This window comes from Carlito syrichta, unplaced genomic scaffold, assembly GCF_000164805.1.
Source record: "Carlito syrichta isolate Samal-C Ts95f unplaced genomic scaffold, Tarsius_syrichta-2.0.1 Scaffold313518, whole genome shotgun sequence".
In the NCBI taxonomy this organism is placed as follows: Eukaryota; Metazoa; Chordata; class Mammalia; order Primates; family Tarsiidae; genus Carlito; species Carlito syrichta.
The window spans coordinates 265,728-288,186 of record NW_007257614.1 but is presented as its reverse complement, the minus strand read 5'-3'; the positions used below and the strand labels follow the sequence as shown (position 1 = coordinate 288,186).

The 22,459-nt window shown below is 37.5% G+C and overlaps 1 pseudogene; it reads left to right on the top strand.

Annotated features, from left to right (window-relative positions):
- Positions 1–7,431, top strand: part of LOC110596750 — a 17,864-nt pseudogene extending 10,433 nt beyond the window's left edge.
- The last annotated feature ends 15,028 nt before the right edge of the window (positions 7,432–22,459 follow it).

Here is a 22,459-nt window from a genome sequence, read left to right as displayed (position 1 = left end):
TCTGGCGATCCTTCCACCTCAGCCTTCCGAGTAGCCGGAATTACAGGCATGTGCTACCACGCCCGGCTGATTTTTTGATTTATTGTAGAGATAAGGTCTCGCTGCCCAGGCGGGTCTTGAACCCGCGGGCTCAGGCAATCCACTCACCTCAGCCTCCCAAAGGCGCGGGATTACAGGCTGAGCCACCGTGCTCGGCTCGGTTGAGCATTTTTTCAAGTATCAGTTGGTTGCTCGGTATGTCTTCTTTTGAGAAGTCTGTTCCTATCTTTTGCCCTCTTTGTAATGGGACTTTTTTTTTAATGACACGTTTAAGTTCCTTGTAGATCCTAGATGATAGACCTTTGTCAGATATACAGTTGGCAAATATTTTTTCCCATTCTGTGGACTGTCTTTCCGCTGTCTTGATGGTTTCTTTGACTTTGCAGACGCTTATCAGTTTAATGAGGTCCTACTTGTCTATCTTATCTCTTATGGCCTGGGGCACTTGGGGTTTTGATCAGGAATTGGTTGCCAGTTCCAATTTCCATAAGGGTGTCTCCTGCATTTTCTAAGGTTCTTATAGTTTGAGGTGTAACGTTTAGGTCTTTGATCCATCTAGAGTTGATTTTTGTGTATGGTGGTAGGTAGGGGTCTTATTTTAATCTTTTGCCTGTGGTCAGTCAGTTTTCTCAGCACCATTTACTGAATAGGTTCTCCTCTCCCCAGTGGTTGATGGTGGAGGCTTTGTCAAAGATGAGCTAGTTGAGAAATTGAGGTTTTGCTTCCGGAATCTCCATCCTGTTCCTTTGGTCTATATGCCTGTTCTTGTACCAATACCAGGCTATTTATTGTAGCTTTATAATAAAGCTTAAAGTCTGGGAGTGTGATGCCTCTCACTTTGTTTTGTTTTTGTTTTGATTTGTTTGCTGAAGACTGTTTTGACTATTCATGGTCATTTATGTTTCCATATGAATTCCTGTATTGTTGTTTCCAAGTCTGAGAAGAATGCTACTGGTAATTTAATGGATATTACATTAAATCTGTAGATTGCCTTGGGTAGGATGGACATCTTAACAATGTTGATTCTTCCCATCCATGAGCATGGAATATTTTTGCATTTGTTTGTGTCATCTTTGATTTCTTTGAGCAATGTTTTGTAGTTTTCATTGTTTAAAAGGGTATCCAAATAGGAAAAAAGGAAGTTAAGTTATACCTCTTTGCAGATGACATGATTCTATACCTTGAAAACCCAAGCGAATCTGTCAAAAACCTCTTCGCAGTGATAAAGGACTTTAGCAAATTCTCAGTGTATAAAATAAGTGGGCAAAAGTCTGTCACATTCCTATACACCAACATTAAACAAACAGAACCCCAAATAAAAAGTACAATCCCATTCACAATAGCCACACACACACACAAAAATGAAATACCTTGGCATCTTTCTCACCAGAGAAGTCAAAGAACTGTACAGTTTTCACAGGGAAGACTTGATTTAAAAATTCAGAGATTTCACATAACTTGGATTCCAGTTTTTTTATAAAATCAAAAATCTCCATTCTTGCAAGACAACTTGAAAAACTCTTTGATTTATGTGATACCATTTGGATCTTATTCCAAATGTTCTCCTTAGGTAGAGCTAATTCACTCATACAATTTTATATATTACATATAGTGGCCCCTCTTATCTGCAGGAGATATGTGCCAAAACTCCCAGTGGATGCCTGAACCCACAGAAAGTACGGAACCCATTTGCTGTAAATTGAAACACACGTCTTCCATTCACAAATTTAATGCCTCTCCATCTTAAAATGCTTATTGTGCACTGTGGCTGAAACTTTTGCAACTTGACATACAATAGCAATACCAGCATGAATTTATTTTTTCTTCTTCACAATTTCACAGACAAAATATTTGTTTCCACTGTAGATCTCAGCAACCTAAACTAAGAAGATTTTTATTTCCTTTCCTTATTAAGTTGAGAATCTTTACCATTTCATTTAAAGGAAAAGCACTTCTTGACTTCTCTTTGACATATCTGAATTGTTAGCCTCACTACTCTTTTGCTCTGGGACCATTTTGAAGTAAAATAAGTTACTTGCCACAAACACTGTGATACTGAGACGGTTGATCTAATCACGCAAAGGGACAGAGTGTGATTATATGAGATTTTATCAGCTACTCAGAACAACTTATAAATGTCTTTACTTCTGGAACTTTTCATGTAATACCACAGAAAGCAAGACCTGGGATAAGGGGGGACTGTGTGTGTGTGTGTGTGTGTGTGTGTGTGTGTGTGTGTGTGTGTATGTGTGTGAGAGAGAGAGAGATCCAAAGGTGTATGTTTCCAAAACAGTCTTTTTCAACTCTTCCCCTGCTTTCTTTTTCTTGTACACTTGTTCTCACTTTATCTCTTTAAAGAATCACACCATTTCCTGCTACCCCACTGTCTGGAAGATTCTTCCTCTGCTCCTTAGCATTTTTCTTATCTACCTTTCAAGTGTCTATTTCAGCCTAGATTTGATTATTCTACAAAAATTTCCATGACCCCAGATATGCGTAGATCCTTCTATTATCTACTTTTACAATAGCTTAAATTTCTCCTTTGTAGCACTTATCAGAATGATAACAAGGTATTTGTGTAATCATTTGTTTAATATCAATTTTAATATAGACTGCAAAGTATATTCAGGCACATTCTCTGTGTGCTTTTCAATGCATGTTTTTGAATTTAGCACAATCTTTAACACATAATATGCTCATAATAAATATTTATCGATTTTGACATTAAGCTGTTCTAGACATCGGTATTATAATAAAAGCTTTATGAGATATTTTACCTTTGATAAATTTAAAAAATGTTTTTTTGCTAATTAGACTTAGGGAAACTCTGGGTAATTTAAAGTAAGTGCTCTGGTAAAGTTATTATGAACCATACCTAGTAGTCCTATCGCATTGCTTTATACATAATATATTATTTTAACCTGAAAAAGTTAAACACACATAATCCTAAAGAGAACATTGTGATAGATTAATAACCACTTCAAATCTCTGGGCATTAATTGTGAAGCACTAATCATTAACCACCTCTGCTAAATAAATATTTTAATTGATTTTTTTTCCAATACAGAGAAGCATATCCAGAATGTATATAGCAGTCATGTTTTTATCGAGCAGTTTTAAGTCCAAAATGTTTAATTCTTTTAAAATATGAAATAAATTGAATATACTTTTTTGTCATAATCCTAACAGTGCAAATAATCTACCAAACACTTCCACGGTCAGGCTCATTGAGTGCCTCAAATTATTTATTGCAAAAAATGTAGGATAAACATAAATTCATGCTTTCATTTAGTTATTTGTTGCTGATTGAGAACTGGAGATCTAGAGGCTTCTTAGAAAAATAAGGCATAGAACAAAAAAAAGTTTGGCATCTTGAGTTGTGTGTTGAGCTGAAAGCTGTCATCCCTTTTCTGCTGTTGCCTAAAGACCTGGAACATAAGCATGTTCACTTGGCCAAAGACAGATGGCTGCCCACACATTCTCCCCAGGCCTAACAAGTGTTCTCCCAATACCAACCACCCAAGGAGTTTGACCGACCATCTGTGGATCTGTGGCCTCTTCCTCACCGTATAAATTTTAAAACAAATGACTGAGCGATTTTACACTGTGTATTCTGGGATGATCCTTTTTTGGTATGTAAGCACTGAAGGCCACCATCTGTACTTGTCAGGGTGGGCTATGTCAGGATGCAGTAACAAACACCACCCTATTCTCAGTGGCTTAACACACACACACTCACACACACACACACAAATTGTATATCTCACTCATCTTGAATGTTCAAAGCTACAGCATAGAGTTCAGCTCAATGTAGTCAGTCACTCAAAGCAGCCCCGGGCTGATGGACGCTCCATCTCAACATTTGCCGGGACAATCACTGCACTGGGGGAAAAAAAAGTTTAGAGACAAGTGCCTACAGTTAAATTCTTCAACAGGAGTGGACACACTTCACTTCTCCTCTCATTTCATTGGTTCCAGCAGTTTACTGTCATGCCTAAATGACTTCAAGTGCAGTGGGTAGTGGGGAGGGGAATGAGGAAGTGGAATTCAACCATATACCCAGAATTAGAACTGTAATATTCCTCTGAAGAACAGTAGGAAAAGTACAATTCTGTAGCTTAAAAATCAAACTAATCAGAAATTATGCATTATATCCCTTTTATACTCTCAAAACAAAATAGATCTCTGTGCCATATCCTTCAAATCCCTTGCCTTTCTATCTCAAAAAAATTCCGATTTAGGAACATTAATGTCAAGAGTAACATAATCATCCAGAAATATACAGGTATACACAGACTGCTCAGTCAATAAAACCAAATAGCCTGCCATGTCTTTGCTGAATATGTGTTTATCTGTACCCAAAGATGTCATGCTTTATGCCATGGAAGCCTGAAAGTCAAATTCTCACTTAAATGAACAGAGGTCACTGACATTTGATAGTTGAGCTAATGAACAGATTTGATACCCTCACAAAGGAGTCATTTATGGGATGGAGATAACAAAGGACATTCAGAGAACAGTTCACACAATCAGGTTACAACGAGATGAGTAGAGCATTAGAACTGCCACTTAATATGTGATTTTTTCAGTTTTCTATGAGAACTACTGCCATTGATGCCTTGAAAATAGTAGTTAATGGTTTTCCTTTACTTAATACCACATCTTGTGTCCTTATATCACCATCATCATCCTCTCCATATTTTAATCAACATCGGCATTAATTCCATGGCTTCTTCTTTTGGTAAACTTCTTATTATGTTTGAAGCAGTGTATTTGGAACTTACCTGCTTGTGTTACTTCATATTTTATTTAATACTTAGTCTCAGAAATCTTATGAAGTATCTTTCTCTTAACCTAAAATAAAGTCTAATACACAGCCCCAGTAAGGCATCTTTTTTGCTTGTTTGTTTGTTTACAAAGTTTTTATTATGAAATTTTATTACGAGTTTTTTATAAATCACATTTTTAATCTGCCTCTGTTTGTGACTTTTTCCCTCTAAGCCCCATAAAGTTATACAAAAATAAAAATTTATAAATATGCATTAAGAATTACACGGTTTTTATACAACAACAGGTGGGTCAATGTTTCATGCTGTATAACCCTTTCCCATTGTCTCCCATCCAGAACAAGTCAGAAGTGCAGCCTCTGAAATCTCAACAGCAGAAATGGCAAGTCTTTTCCAAATCCCACTTGTCCCTTAGCACAAAGGCATTCAACAGGTGCTTGTTTTGGACAGTAATGAGCAAGGAAGTATAGAAACCTTGACTGGGATGACAGCTCCCAAGAGCATTGAGAAAAGCAAGCCAGGATCAGACATGGCTTGAACCTGGCACCATCTGTATACACTCAGCAGGCCAGGAGTCACCGAAAGCTCAATCACAAACTCTGAGGGATCTGCACGGGTCGTATCTATCTGCTCTCAACCAGAAGAGCTTCAGGTCACTTCAAACCTGAAAAATACCTATTTGGTCCAGAGTTGGGAAATCCAGTTTTCTCACCAGTGTCTCCTCTTCAATTCCTGACAAGTAGCTCTTTCCCCACAGGCAAAGGGACAGAGTGCCCTAGAGAACACAGAGACCACAGGAAAAGTGAGCCTGCTGTCAAGTCCCCAAGTGTTTCAAGTTTTCAAGTTCATCAAGAAAATGGAAGACCAGGAGATGACTGTGGAAGCTTAGGGAGCTGAAGTAAAGTTAGACTTGTGCCGGGTATGGTGGCTCATGCCTGTAATCCCAGCACTTTGGGAGGCGGAGGCGAGAGGATTGCCTGAGTTCAGGGGTTCGAGACCAGCCTGGGCAACTTAGTGAGACCTCTTCTCTACAATAAATTTTTTTAAAAAATAGCCAGGAGTGGTGGCACACACCTGTAGTTTCAGCTACTTGGAAGGCTGAGGCAGAAGGATCACCTGAGCCCAGCAAGTTCAGGCTGTGGTGGCCATGAGCATGCGACTGCACTCTAGCCTGAGCAACAGAGTAAGACTCCTACTCAAAAAAAAAAAAAAAAGGTTAGACATGGACCTTGGGATTCTAACCTGGGGAACAGCTTATTTATCCAGTGTTACTTCCAGGTGTTGCTACATTTTTCTTCATTGGAATTGGTTTTTAAAAGTTCTTTCTTCGGAGACTAGCCAAAGGATATCAGTCTGCCCAGTATCTTCCTTAATTTATTCTGGTTTGATTTGTGGGTACATCAAGGATGAAGTTCTTTTCTCCCCGGGAGGGAGAACACACTCCGACCTGCTTCTTGGAGAACACCTTGGCTTGGCCCAAAGGCTCTTCACAGCCCACTTTTGCTATAAGGTGGGAACATGGCCTTCTGTCCACACCAGCCTTCCAGTATGCCAGCTAGGTTTCTCAGCTTTCAGAATACAAGGCCAACTCCAGACCTCAAATCTCACACCTGCCCCACCAAATTGATGGCTCCTATTGTTTAAAATTGATGGCTCCTTTTCCTATTGGGTTTAAAATTGATGGCTCCTTTATCAAGTCATAGTGTGAAATAGCCAGCATGCTAGGTTCTTGTCACAGAAATCCCTTTCCCCTGGAGGGGCAGGAATTGGTAGTTCCTAAGCACACATTCCTCCGAGGGACAAGAAATGATCAATTTCTCAGGAGAAGAGTGTTGCCCACTTTAGGGAGTTTTCATCAAATGCTGACCAAAGGATCAATGCTGTCCTGTAATCAATGCTCTTCCAGATCAAAGCTGTGACCTGTGTATGCTATTTCCAACATGATGAGGGAGTGCAAAGTTACTTTCCATTAGCTCCACAGAGCACTGGGGACCCAGGTGAGGAGAGAAATAAGAACAAGGTTCTGGGAGGATAAATTGGTGCCACAAGTTGTGAATCAATAAAAGGGATCCAGAAATCCTGAAATACATACGGGCAAACAGTCTTCTTGGTAATAAGCAAAGCAGCAAAGAACCCTTCTTAGTCCTAACACTTTCCCTTTTCTTCTGGGTTTCAAAGGAATCAAATTCTGTGATGACAAATAAAGTCACTGGGTTGCTACGCCCCACAGTATGGCCTGAATGCTGGGAACAGGAATTCTAAAAGGGTAAATAAGTCTGGAGGGTTGTGGTCCAAAGCCATTTTTGTTGACTATAAGCGAGGTCTCCAGAACCAAAGGGAGCACACAGCTTTTCTCAAAATTGAAGGTGTTTATGCCTGAGATAAAACTGCATTCTATTTGGGTAGGAGATGTGCTTATGTATATAAAGCAAAGAACAACACAATGACTTCTGGTGGCAAACCAAACAAAACCAGAGTAATCTGGGGAAAGGTAACTCAGGGCCATGAAAACAGTGGCATAGTTCGTGCCAAATTTTAAAGCAACCTTTCTGTTAAGACCATTGGACACACAATCCATGTGATGCTGTACCTCTCAAGGATGTAAACTAATGGAAAGTAAATAAAAATAAAAGTGAAAAAAATTGCATATGATTTAAAAGACAACAGGAAACTAGCATGCATATCTATACTAAAAAGGTGAGTGTAAGTTTAACAGCTATCACAGCTTATGCATGTTGTTGCTGATCTGCTGTTTTGTCTTGTGGAGTAACCAACAGGCCCCAGACTCCTCCAGTTCCTGCCAGGTCTCCTCTTTCAGCTCCTCCAGCATCTGGGCCAAGTGAGGGTGCATCTTCGTGTCAAGAGCCCCAGCTTATTCTTAGGCACCTGCATCAGTAAGGAACGAACCAATAAGAGACATTATGGTTCCATTTTCCAGTACTTTCCCTATGTCACATTCATTTTTCTTCCACACTTGCCTGTTGTGCCAACCTCATTCCTAACCCTAGGAGCAGAAATAGAATGTTTAACAAATATTTACAATGCATTTGGTCAATCTCTATGATAAATGCTTTATTTTACATTACTCATTGTGGTTGTGTTTTTGTTACCCTGACACTTGAATGTTTAAGATAAAATAAACTGCTTATAAATCCCAGACTCCTTCGTTTCTTTGGTAGAATTCCCGAGAGGATGCCTTAATTCTCTTATGCCTTTGGGGTGAGAAACACTGATAAATACAGGAAAGCCCAATTGTCTGACATCCTCTTTAAAGTCCCACAGCATAGAGTTCATAATGTAGCCATGTTCTCCACTCTGACTTGACTGCTACCCATCCCTCTCTCCCCTGCCAGGACGTTCTGCCAACCTTACTGAGGGCCGTTCCCTGGAATCCTGGCACCTCTCACCTTTTACTTAACACAACTATAGTGACCACTGCAAAGACAGAGGCAAGAAAGTTTATACTTCGTTTACAGCTCCTAACATGAAATGATTTTAAATGTAGTAAGACTTCACTGAAGACTGGGACAAGATGGAGTTGGAGTTACAATATAGAGCAAAACAAATATAAGATGTATTAAATATTACAACCTTCAGAGTGCAAAGAAAACATTTTAAAAATTACCTCATCCATACGTAAACCTCACATGACCAGTTCTTGTGATTGCTTTCCTTTTCAAGAGTCGTCTTTCTCGCCTTCCCTCTCCTCAAAGAGAATGGTTCATCCTCAACACCTTATTTTACAAATCACTTACCTTCTTTAAAGAAAAGGCCCATTCCTTCCTCACAAGTATATATCATTTATCCAGGAAATATAAAGAACACACTATCCTATGGTTCTACATTTTCCAAAGTCTGAGGTAATATTCCTAGAATAACACACCATGTGTTTCAGCAGAACAAAGCTGGGAGCTGTCTAGTAGAAGGGAGTGGAGGTGGACTCTGCATGACGGCTCCTTATGGGATATTAACATTTGAACCAGGGCCCTTCATTGCGCTCAGGCTACGGATCCGCCAGGGACTGCGAAGCTAAGCAGGGTAGCTGCCGTTCAGCGCTTGGATGGGAGACCCTCCGCAGGAGGAGCACCTCCCTGTTCCAGGTTCTCCCTTGCATTTGGGCTCTGGATCTGCCGGGCTTGGTGGCTCAGCCTGTAATCCCGCGCCTTTGGGAGGCTGAAGTGAGTGGATTGCCTGAGCCTGCAGGTTCGAGACCCGCCTGGGCAGCGAGACCTCATCTCTACAATAAATCAAAAAAATCAGCCGGGTGTGATAGCACATGCCTTTAATTCCGGCTACTTGGAAGGCTGAGGCAGAAGGATCGCCGGAGCCCAGCAGTTCGAGGCTGTGGTGGCCGGGAGTGGCCACTGCACTCCAGTCTGGGCAACAGAGTGAGACTCCAACTCAAAAAAAAAAAACCAAACATTTGAATATTGATGTATCCTAAGTAATGCTAGTCAACATCTCTCTTGAAGACAGGGACATGTAAGAAATTCTTTTAGTTTTTATTTTATTTTATTTTATTCTGTGTCATTTTGTGGAGATGCAGATCACTGTTTTATTTTCTAAAACCTAGAGGCTAAAGGCATGAGGTACACACGTCTTCTGATTCATGCCTTAGGTTGATAATATTTGATGCATAGTGAAGCTTATTTTTGTGGATGTTTCCAAGGTAAATCTACTAAAAACATCGATTTTATATCTTTTTATATGAGAACTTTTCCATCATTTTTGTACTTAGATGTAGATGCAGTTTATATATTCATATGAAGCATCCTTCATAGACTCAAATAAAATGTCCTGCATAACTCACATTTTTGTGCTATAAATTCTTACATCAAATCGAGTGTTTAAGTCACAATAGGGTCCAGAGCTTTAGATCATGTGCATGCATGTTTATTCATGGCGTATTACTCACCTTACCATCCCATTTGGGGCATTGAGAGAACTAAAAAATGTATGAAATAGACAAAAGTACCCATACAATCATTCAAAGTTACCAAAAAACGGTGCATTTTGTCAGAATTCTTGGTCTGTCTTTTCTTTTATTTCTGTGTACAGCAAAATCGACTTGAAAGTGTGCGAGTTCAGATAACCTCTCTGCTGACATCAGCATACAGAAGAAAAGAAAGGAGTCTAGAGAAAAAGCAATAGCAATAAAAACTCTGTCTTTACAAGATGCCATAGGGATTTTGATAACATAAGACCACTGGAATTTTAATTAATATTTCTGAATTTCAAAGATTTCTATTGCTTTCTGATAATCCAAAATTCTTAAAAACAATATAAAAAGTACTAAAGACAACATAACCTATTAATATGCACAGAAACAAATTGCTTATATTCTAACTTACAGTTTCAAAAATAAAAACACATTTAAGTACTTCAAACACCTCCTTTCATCTTCTCCCTCTCTGAATGGTCTTTGTTGTTGACTGCCAACTACATAACCATCACCTTTGTTACTAAGAGAATTCTTATTTTATGCAGGTGGCAATAAGACCTAGCCTCAAAACAGGGAACACCAATTAGCCTAAACCATCATGGTCACCTCCTTACTTTTTGCCCTGGGTCTCCAAGTGGCCTTAAGATGTTCATTCATAGTATTCATTTACCAAATATTTATTGCATAAGTACTTACTGCGTGTCAAAAACTATACATAGCAGTGAACAGTGCATTAAATATAATGGTCTTCATGGAGCTTACATTTCAATAAGAGGAGAAAGTCAATAGAGAAGTAAAAGAGGCTGCGCACGGTGGTTCAAGCCTGTAATCCCAGAACTTTGGGAGGCCAAGGTAAGGGGATTGCCTGAGCGCACATGTTCGAGAACAGCCTGGGCAACTTAGCGAGACTTCATCTCTACGATAAAAGTTAAAAAAAATTAGCTGGGCGTGGTAATGCATACCTGTAGTTCCAGCTACTTGGAAGGCTGAAGTGGAAGGATCTTGCAGCCTAGCAGGTCGACGCTGGGGTAGCCGTAAGTGTGCCACTGCACTCTAGCCTGGGCAACGGAGTTAGACTCCAACTCATTAAAAAAAAAAAAAAAAAAAAAAAAACTAAAAGATACAGTGTTTCAGATGATAATGCATGCGATGGGAAAATATCATGAAAGGAGAGGAGAAGGGGGAGGGGATAAGCCAAAACTTAATGTAGATGAAGAAGACGCCACAGGAATAGATGAGAAAGAAAATTTTAGGAGAAAAAAACTTCAGGAAAGGACCAGGGGCCAGAGCACACCTGTATATGTCAGGAATTAGAAGTGAGTGTAGGAGGATGTGAAAGAATGTGAGGACAAGAAGAAAATAAGAATGAAGAGATGACAGGTGCTGGATTGTGTAGAGACTTTGGCTATTTCTCTGAGCAAGATGGAAACCCATTGGAAGATTTTTACAAAGGAGTAATATGATTTGCCTCAATTTTTAATGGTCACTTTAGTTGTGCAGATGGAAATAGTCAAGGAAACAAGGCAAAGATGACTGAAGAAATATAAATTATGAGGCTATTCTATTCATCTTCTTTAGATGAATGGGTATTTGGAGTCAGATAGTCTTTGCCCACATAACCAGTTTCAGTGACAGCAACTCCCAGTACAAAACTACACACATGTTATCATATATACAGATCTTTCTCATACTCTTTCCTCAGACTGTAATATTCTACTTACCCCAATCCCTCATAACTTACCAATATTTTAAGACCCTCAATAAATGCCACCGCTTCACACCTATTTTCAAATAAAATATATTATCTTAGGATTTACAGTATATTACTTGTGATTCCACCTATTATTTATTCCTTCCAAATTGAAATCATTAATTTAATTAATATTTTGAGCACTAAATATGAAGTGGCACTTTTCTAGGTGCCAAGGTTACAGAAAGGCAAGACAGTCTCTCCCTTCACTAAGGATTTTCATGTCCACGTTTCCCAAAAACTTGTGAGTGCCTGATGCGTCTTTGTATTTCCCACCAAACTTCCCAGATAATCTTCAGCATGTGACATGTTGAATCATATCTCAGTATCTAGCTGGGAAAAGGAATCCAAAATGATGTTAAGTGCTATGTGCTAAGCCTTCTGTAAGTAGATGCTTTTATATAATCCTCACAACTATCATTTACATCAAAGAATTCAAACTTAGTAAAATAAGACCACTGCTATGAAAATAACGGACAGTTAAAAAGTAGCCATTAAGAAACAGATGACAAATGCAATTTGTGGAGAAATGTAGATAATTTTTAAAATTAGGATTTTAGATTAAACTGGAGAAGTTTGGAATAATGAGACCCAATAAACTCTCTTGTTAAGCAAGTCTTTATCCACTCTGTGTCTCAGTCGATAATGCAATCCCTATACAACCTTATTTGTTTCCATTTTTTAAACTTCATGTAGATGCAGAGTAAGTTCTTATGAAAGTTTGTGAGCACAGATGTTAAAGGGGTAATACTTGCTGCATTTTCAATATTTTCAATATAGTCACTCCACAAAAAACAAAATTAAACTATATCTCTTATATACAATACTTTATTATTATAACTTCCCAGTAGGTCAAATTGCAGATATTTTTCATAATACAGTGCTCAAATAAACACCACATATACTCTTATTAGTGTGCTGTTTTTAAAGTGATATTAAATCTCTAGAAGGAAGGTCAAAATTCGAATACAAGTCATTACTGATCATTGTACTTGAATAGCTAAATTAATATGCTACAGGCATTATAACCTAAATCATAACCCAATTGAACTGATTATAAAGAGGCACTGATAAATGAGCTGTTTTAATAAGCATTTACTTATGCATTTGTTATCAGAGTTTCTTCCATTAAAGTAAAATAATTAGGATGCTGAATCAGATCAAGATGACAGGGCTTCCAAGCAATATCTTTTCTTCTAGAAGAGAATACAAGAGTGTCTGGAAGAAAGTCAGGCAATGTTCTTTAATGAACACAAATTCCCTTTCAAATTATTCCATTGCTCAAAGAAAGACAGTTATTTAATAAAAAGACTTAGCTCTAAACATCAGTCACAGTTTTATGCCTTATATGCAAAGAGACAATGAACAGGAGCTATATTTCTACTTTGGCATTTAGGACTTTTTGTCTTGGAGTAGAGTCTATAAAGTTGAGAGGGTCATTTTGTTGTAAGCACCCAAGTGAAAACTATTATTTGATTACTATGTGTTAATGAGTTATATTAGAAGCTGAGCCAGAGACTTGAAAGGGAAATCCGCAAAACCACTCCAAGTCCTGGGATCTTTGAGGTCACCAGGACTCTGAGCCTCAAACCTGTCTTAGAAATGTGCACATGCATATTTCCTTGTCACGCCCAGGTACCACAATGACAGACGCTGTGGAGACACACAGATGGCACTCCACTCTCACCATGATCTCTAATTATCCTTCATCTATTTTCCTCCCCTAACTCATGATCCACAACTCAGATCAGCATGTTTTGCATCTCATAGATGTTTTTGCAATCAGTATAAGAATTTTATTATTAGACCAGTATTCCATAATAATAGTTATTTTTTCCTCACCTTTCAAAAAGTGAAAACAGTTACCCAGGTTTTGAAATATTTATACCATTTAATATTTTGATACACCAAGTGTCTCTAAAAAAGTAGAATCATACTTTAAAAGCTGACATTTCAGTCTCATTTGCTATAAAATTATATATATTAAATTTATATAAGATATATATTATACAGTAGTGTATATAACACATATATAGTATAGCTATTATACTCATTTGGATATAGATCATGAATGTGGGGATATATATATATAAATTTATTTAACCCTCTCACACTATGCATAAGAAAAATAATTTTAAACATATTTCAAAGATTTAATATGTAATCATGGCTACAGGTGTCACAAGTCACAAGAAATTGAAATTTCTCATCTAATGAAAGGTGTTTTAGTCAGTGTATTCTCTAAGTTAAATTCTTCTTCTAATAGACATGTGAAAAAGCAAGTTTTAACTAACCAACAGGATGTTCAAGTTCATTTCATGTTAAGGTTAAATAAAAATATTTTTAATTAAAATGCTGTTTTATTTGTAATTTTCAACTGGTGTCACACGATCAACTCCTCCAATGACATCATTAAGTATGAAATTCAATCTGGTTTATTAATCCTGTATTTTTTTTTTTTGAGTTGGAGTCTGTCGCCCAGACTCTGTCGCCCAGACTGGAGTGCAGTAGCACACTCCTGGCCACCGCAGCCTCAACCTGCTGGGCTCCCGCGATCCTCCCGCCCTAGCCTTCCAAGTAGCCGGAACTACAGGCATGCACTACCACGCCCAGCTAATTTTTTATTTGTTGTAGAGATAAGGTCTTGCCAAGTTGCCTGGGCGGGTCTCAAACCCGCAGGCTCAGGCAATCTACTCGCCTTGGCCTCCCAAAGTGCTGGGATTACAGGCTGAGCCACCAAGCCCGGTCAATCCTGTATTTTTAAAGTGAACCATAAAATCGAAACTGATATGCTATTGAAATTTCATAATGAGTTTTAATAGTAATAAGACTTCTCACATCTGATGTAACTCAAAAAGTTATAGGATGTAACTAAGTTGTTGCAAAGAAATTCGCAAAGCTGAAAGAGAAAACTTCAATGAAGAGCAGGTAGGAAAAATTACTGGGGAAAAAAATAACTTATTTCCTCTTTGTATCCCAATGAGTTGGAATTTTCAATACATAGATTATAATTATATAAGTTAGAGATACATAATGAGATTTCAGGTTCTTACAAGTTTGCTTAATACCACAGCCAGTGGGAATTTTGGTTTAAATTCTATTCAGCAAATGAAGAAGAGAGAAAGACCCAAATCCCTAGAAAACAACATATGAAGTAAAATATCGGCTGATTTGTGTCACATTTCTAATGAAAACCCTGTATACGTGTATATAAGTATGGCAAATAGTGGTATACAGTTCTATTACTATTTCTTTAAAGGTGAATAAGATTTCTTCACTATACAGCTAAAACCTAAGCATATTTCTCTTTCATGTTGAGTCTCAGAATAGCAAGCTCTTTGGAGACTGGTTGTCTGAAATTCTCTCCTGCATGACCATTCAGGCTTAGCCATAATCCAGCTAAAGCTGAGTCATTGATTGACACTGGGTACTGGGGCAGACAGAAGAACTTCTCTGGTTTAAAGTTTAATAGAACAGATCTTTTGATCTCTGAATCAGTAAGGAACCTGAATTTCATTTTTTCCCTCAGATTTCTTTGGTACTGGTACATTGTCACATACAGATCTCATTTTCATGATGAAAATGTATGCAGTAAGGACAGCATTGCCAAAGTAATACAATGATTTACAGTCCTGCTTCATGGGAGGTAAACTTGGTCACTATCCTTTCTCAAGTGCTTAATCTAACCAATGCAAACGTGGCATAGGTTCTTTTAAGATCTAAGTTTGGACATGACATCTCATATGAATATAAGTTATACAACAATTTTGCAATACAGCAAGTACTTTCCTGTTTCTGAAATGAGTGCAAAGCTATATGTAAATATCAGGGCCTGAAAAATTTTTTTAAACTATTTTTAGTTTTGTGTAGTAGGGCTTTTTCCTTATATCAGCTTATACCAGCTCCCATCAGTAACTGAATAAGTGGAGGAAGAGAACATATACACAGTATATAGTTCATGTCGTAATTCCAGACTAGTCCAAATATGCAACCTCAAGATTGGTAAAAACTATTTGAAGTTTCTCTGATTCCTCGTGTCTATTGAAGTCTCATCTTTAGCCTAGGATCGTTCACACACATATCAACATCCACACACAAACACACACAGATTTTTTTCAGTTTTTCCTGAGGCAGGTCATATTGTTTTGCTCTTTGTAATAATACAGAATCCACTCCAGCTCAAAACTACTTTATCAAAGTCGAAGACTTGAGGGTGAAAAATATGAACATCCAGTTTTTCACTGTATCTTCTGTGTAGAATATTATTATAAATATCTATTTTCTCAGACCTCTGCCAGCAAATCAAGAGATAAGGTACATTTGGGCACTTCTGAAAATTTCAATTATATTCAAATTCGAATGTTTAACATAAAAACAATAAAATTGGCATGAAAAATATAATATACAATTTCAAAGCATCAATTCCTCTCTGAGCATCATCTATGAGATTCCTCTTCTTAAAACATGTAGCATTTGATGAAAAGTGATCAAGTATTTGTTCTTACAGAGCTTTTGGGAGAGTGCAAACTGCTGATAAGGCCAATAAAGCTGAGCTTTTAACCTTTTTGCATTTCAATTGCATAATCAAAACCTGATGGTAGCACATCACACACTCATAGACCGCCATGGGCGTTGCACAGAAAATGAAAATTAGTTCTAAAAAGTGTTTCATTCTTTGTGGCATAGGACTCTCCTCTCCTAGCTGTATATGAAAGGGAATCAGACACAAAATGGAAAAAATATATATATATATTATGACTGTGAGTGAAAGAAAAACCCAAAGAAAATTGAGAGCATTGAGGGTTGAAATAGAAAAGTGAGCAGCTGTAATTAGCTCCAATGTTGTCTGAGAATAAAACACAAAACCATTTAAAAAAAATATAAACAGTCAGAATGCCAGCTGAGATAGCGACTAGTGCTTTAACAAACCTTGGTAAATAGTGAGCAATATGAAAGTAAATAGTGCTTGTGGATAAAAGTTTGACATCAATTCCACTGGCTATATTTCTCATAAATTACTATCCATAATAAAAGTCATTCTGCTATATTACTTTTTAGGTAAAATAACATTTAATACCAGAGATGGTTTTAAATAAAGGCAGAATATCATCATCTATCCTCACTAAACAGACACTTAAGGCAATTTTAATTACTGTGCATTTGGAGAAGAGTGAAATTTCCTACATGTATAGATATTTTCATTTTAAGAAAACAGTGAAAGTGTAATAGAGGTGGTGAAAAGCCTTCTCCCCAAAGCTTAGCATTGATTTCTGCCCTGTTTCTAGCCTGACTTCCTTATTCAATTAAACAAGATGACTTTGCAGAAGTGTTAAATTAAATCAAAACTGGCCTATACATTTATTCTAGGTACACACTGGAGGCTATAACTCTTCCAACATGAAGTCATGCATTATCATAGAAGATTTCACATCTTGTTTGCTCATTTCACCAAGTTTAGGTGAAAATATGCTCAAGTCACTTCGGTAGTAGGCATGTGCATACCATGTTAATGCGGCCCTTAACACATTTAAGGCAACCAATTCCTTAAAATAAGATAACTTAGTCTTCTTCCAGATCTGCTTAAGACAGATACATGGAGAAAGATATCTTGGCACTACCACTGTATTATCTCAGTTTTATTTCTTTTTTACCCATGGAGTCTGCAAAGCTGTTAGGTTTTTGCAGAAAGCCCTATACCTCTCATTTATAAAGAATATGAATAGAGCCCCATATTTTCAAAGGATTGTGTTCATTAGGGAGATAATGACTAAGGAGTGACTCTTTCAATTCTCCAATGACATTTGTCATTTTCTTAAATCACAAAATAAACCTGTAGTCATGAATGAGTCTGACTCAAAGATGGAACACTGATACATGAATGAATAGAAAGCCTCTCCTTTCAAGCTGGGAAGCTATGAATCCATTAGCTATCCCCAGCCTTTGTTTTTAATCTTTGACTTATAACCAGTCGATATTTATACTGATATCTATTATGGTTTCCCCCACTAGAATGTAAAAATCATGAGAGAATTCATTTGTTTTGTCCACTGCTTTATCCCCAACGCCGAGACCTCACTGAAGGTATTCCACAAACAAATGACTAAATGGAGAAAAAAATCAAAATTTATAACCTACTAAGCCTGACTTATACAATTACTCCCCCCTAATAGTTCACTTTATGAAACCTGCACTCTTGAATTCCACGGATACTTCATATTGTTCATTAAAATGACTATCAGTTCTTATCCTTTTTCCTCTCTCTGTTGCATTTTATATATACCAACTTTTCTTTTTTAAGTGTTATTCGACTCAGTCATATTCTATTACCCTGTGTCCCTTTTATACTATCTGAAAACTCATTCTTTTGTCCTTCACAGTATGCATTACACAATTAATTGTGGGCATGTCCTGAACAGAGACTTTTCTAGATGACCTTACTCTTCCTGTATCATCTCCATCCCTTGCCCACATTCTTGGTTTCCATTTTCATAGGTATTTTCACTACTTAAAATATTTGTCTTCAGCAATGACTTAGCTCCAAAACCCCTTTCTCTGTAAGAAACAACATAGCGGGAATGTCTACTTGCATTGTCCATTCCATTTCCCTTTCCAGACCTGCATATTTTTACTCACTGATTTCTTACTTTTCTTTGTGTCATTCCTAAGACCTGAAGATTCTAATAACTCACCAAATTCTATTCATTTATTATACAAATAGATCTAAGTAATTCCTTGCCCTCATTTCCCTTACCATGAGAAGTGGTGCCTAGGCACTTATAACAGCATTTTTATGGTCTTCTTGTTTCATTGTTCCCCTCTGCAATCTTTCTCGAACTGTTAGTGCATGGCTTCAATCATGTAACTCCCTTGTTGATTATAAAAGGAGCCTTGTAATATTTATGATTGTTAGAGTCTGCATTTTGGGCACAGATTTCAGTGCCTATTACAAACAGGGTCCCCACCTCCCTTAACAGTTTTTCCCATAACTGCCTTTCATGAAATGTCATCTGTAGTTTACCCAGTCTACTTCATTGTGTTTTCCTATGTACACATTAACGAATAATAGGACTTCTCTGAGGAAAAGTTTTCCACTAATTTACATCTATTCAAATCTTTCCTGTTTTTCCAGACACAGTTCAAATATAATTGCCTCTATGACCTCCAGTAAAACACTCTGACTAATCGAGCTGGAAATACAGTGCTTTCCTAGTGCACTAGCATGATTGTATCACTCATTAATGGTCTATAATTTACTACTTGGAATGTGCTCCATCTTTTCTTGAATGTCTGCCCCCTGTCTTACCAGGTTACCATTTTTTGAGACCAGATCTTGTGCACTACTTATCTATTTATTTTTCTCGGTGTCTTATACATAAGATGTTTGTATTCAGTTAATATAGGTAATTATTTATAAATTGTAATAAAAAGTCTATCTGTTATTATGTTTAATGCAATGGCAAAACACACATTTGAGTGAGTCACACAGTATTGAGGCATCAAAAATGAGTTGTGTATGCTTACATAAAAAAATAATACTTCATTCTCTGTGATTATGATATTTAATCCAGAAGAAAAAAATTACACAACATAACTTTCTTATGCTTTTGGCACATGCATCATCATATGATTCCAGTTCCAGTTCTCTGTTCTCTGACAGTATTTAAAGTCAGATTTCTGAGAAGTTGCTCAAGAAGTTATATTTAGGGCTCTCAATTCTGTAATGTTCCCAATGGAACTGTGCTATTATTAACTTCTAGGATTTCTAAAATTATCCATGTACTTAATCTTTTTTCTAAATTCATTGCTTTTTGAATGTCCCGGTATAATTTCATGGCATTTACAGCTCATGCAAAGTATATTATCCCCTGTAAAATATCTATGCAAGAGCAAATTTTCCCACATACACAACATCTTCTAGGAGAAAGGCAGGTGATCTGTAAGAGGTGATGACTTCAAGGCCTATCTCAACCTCAAGCAGAAACTTAAATAGTGACTCAAGCAGAAAAATTGGATTTCATTTCTCTTTTCCAGCCGTCAAGCCTGAATTTTCGACATATTTAACTCAGTCAAATTTTCTTCCATTAGCATTATGAACATAAAAGCTAGCTGGGCTCGGTGACTCAGCCTGAAATCCTGCGCCTTTGGGAGGCTGAGGTGAGTAGGTTGCCTGAGCCCGCCGGTTCGAGACACGCCTGGGCAGCAAGACCTCATCTCTACAATAAATCAAAAAATCAGCCAGGTGTGGTAGCACATGCCTGTAATTCCGGCTACTTGGAAGGCTGAGATGGAAGGAGCCCAGCAAGTCAAGGTTGCGGTGGCCGGGAGCGGCCACTGCACTCCAGTCTGGGCGACAGAGTGAGACTCCAACTCAAAAAATAAAAATAAAAAACAATAAATATAAAAGCTTTAGTTTCTTTATATAAATGGGAGGGAGCTTTCTTGCACCTTTTTTCATCAAACTACTACCTATAAAGATGGAGGGGTCAAAATGTATCTACATGTGACTTTGTGCAAATACTTGCCATAAGACACAAGATTATTGATTTTTGGAAGAGGTTAACATGATTTACAAGACTGTCAAGTATAAAATATATTGAAATCTACAAAAAATCTTAATATATTATTATACAACTGTTATTCTTCAAATATAATGTGTAAAATTTTATTAATAGTCTTGCTTGCTTGTGAAAATTGGACATTTGGAAAAATCTTTATCATTCTTTTCACACTTTTTAAAATTTATTTTTTAATTGACAAATAAATATGTTGTGCATTTATAGTGTGCAACATGTTTTGAAATATTGTGGAATGGCAAAATCAAGCTAATTAATAGATACATCACCACTTATACATTACCATTATACTATTATGTTGTAGGAATTTTGAACTCCACTGTCAGCTTAAACCAGCAACCTCGAGTTCTTGTCCCGTGACCAAGAAGATTAAGGAACGTGGACACTGAAAGAATGAGTGAAACAAGGAGTTTATTAAGCAACAAAGCTCTCCAGAGAAGAGAGAACCAAAATGGATAACCTAGTGCTAGGAGATTCTTTTTGTGGTTTTTATCTTATCTTTTCTGGGGGTGTTTCTCTCATTTACATCTTATCTGTCCTTTACTTCCTGAGATCCAATTCTAATTGCACATGTGGTTCCTTGACCAAAGTTAATCCACCTTGAATATTACCCATACTTAACATAGAAAAGCCTACTAAATGGGGTAAAACCTCAATGCTATTGCTATGTTAATGATATTACAGTAAACCAAGGTCAAGTTAGGACATTTAGTTAAGCTACAATGCCTGTGTTTAAGCAGCAAAAAGTCCCTTTTAGCAGGACATCTTGGTTGACAGGATGTTCTTAACCGCATTTTCAGTCAACAGTTATATAATAAGGGTGGTGAAGAGGTTGTTCCCGCAAGTGTTAAGTCTTCTCAAGACCCTCCCTCTCTGTCTGCTTAACCAGCTTCTGAATATCTCCTCCCTCAGTTATACATAGTGGTAAGAGTACTTAAAATCTACTGTCTTTGCAATTTTCAAGTATACAATGTTTGTTATTAACTATAGTCTCCCTGTTGTACAACACATCTCTTAAATGTATTCCTCCTATCTAACAGAAATTTTGTGTCCTTTGACCAGCATCTCCCCAACCCCCACATCAATAATCAAAACAGCCTGGTATTGGTAAAAGAACAGGCATATAGACCAAAGGAACAGGATAGAGATTACGGAAGCAAAATCTCAACTTCTCAACCAACTCATTTTTGACAAATCTTCCACCATCAACCTCTTGGGAGAGGAGAACCTATTCAATAAATAGTGCTGGGAAAACTGGCTGATCACATGCAGAAGATTAAAACAAGACCTCTACCTATCACCATACACAAAAATCAATTCTAGATGGATCAAAGATGGATCAATGTAAAACCTCAAACTATAAGAATCTTAGAAAATACAGGCGACACCCTTGAGAAAATTGGTACTGGAACCAATTCCTGATCAAAACCCCATGTCCAGGCCATAAGAGATCAGATAAACAAATGGGACCTCATCAAACTGACAAGCTTCCTCAAAGTCAAAGAAACCATCAACAGAGTGGGGAGACAGCCCACAGTCTGGGAAAAAATATTGGCCAACTGTCTATCTGACAAAGGCCTAATATGTAAAATCTACAAGGAACTCAAATGTGTTGAAGAGAAAAAAAAAACAATCCCATTACAAAATGGGCAAAAGATAAGAAGAGACACTTCTCAGAAGAAGATATATATGCAGCCAACAGATACATGAAAAAATGCTCATCCTTACTATTCATCAAAGAAACGCAAATTAAAACCACACTGAGATACCACATAACTCCAGTCAGGATAGCCATCATCAATAACTCAGAAAAGAACAGATGTTGGGGAGGATGCAGGGAAAAGGGAACACTTCTACATCGTTGGTGGGAGTGTAAACTAATACAACCTCTGTGGAAAATGGTGTGGAGATTCCCAAAAGATCTAAAAATTGACCTTCCATATGACCCTGCGATCCCTCTACTGGGAATATATCCGAAGGAACTCAGATCACTATGAAAAAGATATCTGCACATGCATGCTTATTGCAGCATTATTCACAAAAGCAAAAACATGGAACCAACTGTGCTGCCCATCGAAAGAGGACTGGATAAAAAAATGTGGTACATATACGTGATGGAACGTTGTGCAGCCATAAAGAAGGACAAAATTACACACTTTGGAGCAACTTAGATGGACTTAGAGTCTATTATACTGAGTGATCTATCACAGAAACAAACAACTGAGTACCACATGTTCTCATAAGCAGACGTGGAACAATTATCTTAATACTATTAGAAAGGGATTGGCATTAGTGTAAACTGCCAGGGGAGGGCAGGGGCGGGATTGGAAGTAGTGGGAAACTGCCAGAGGAGGGAAGGGCACACCTC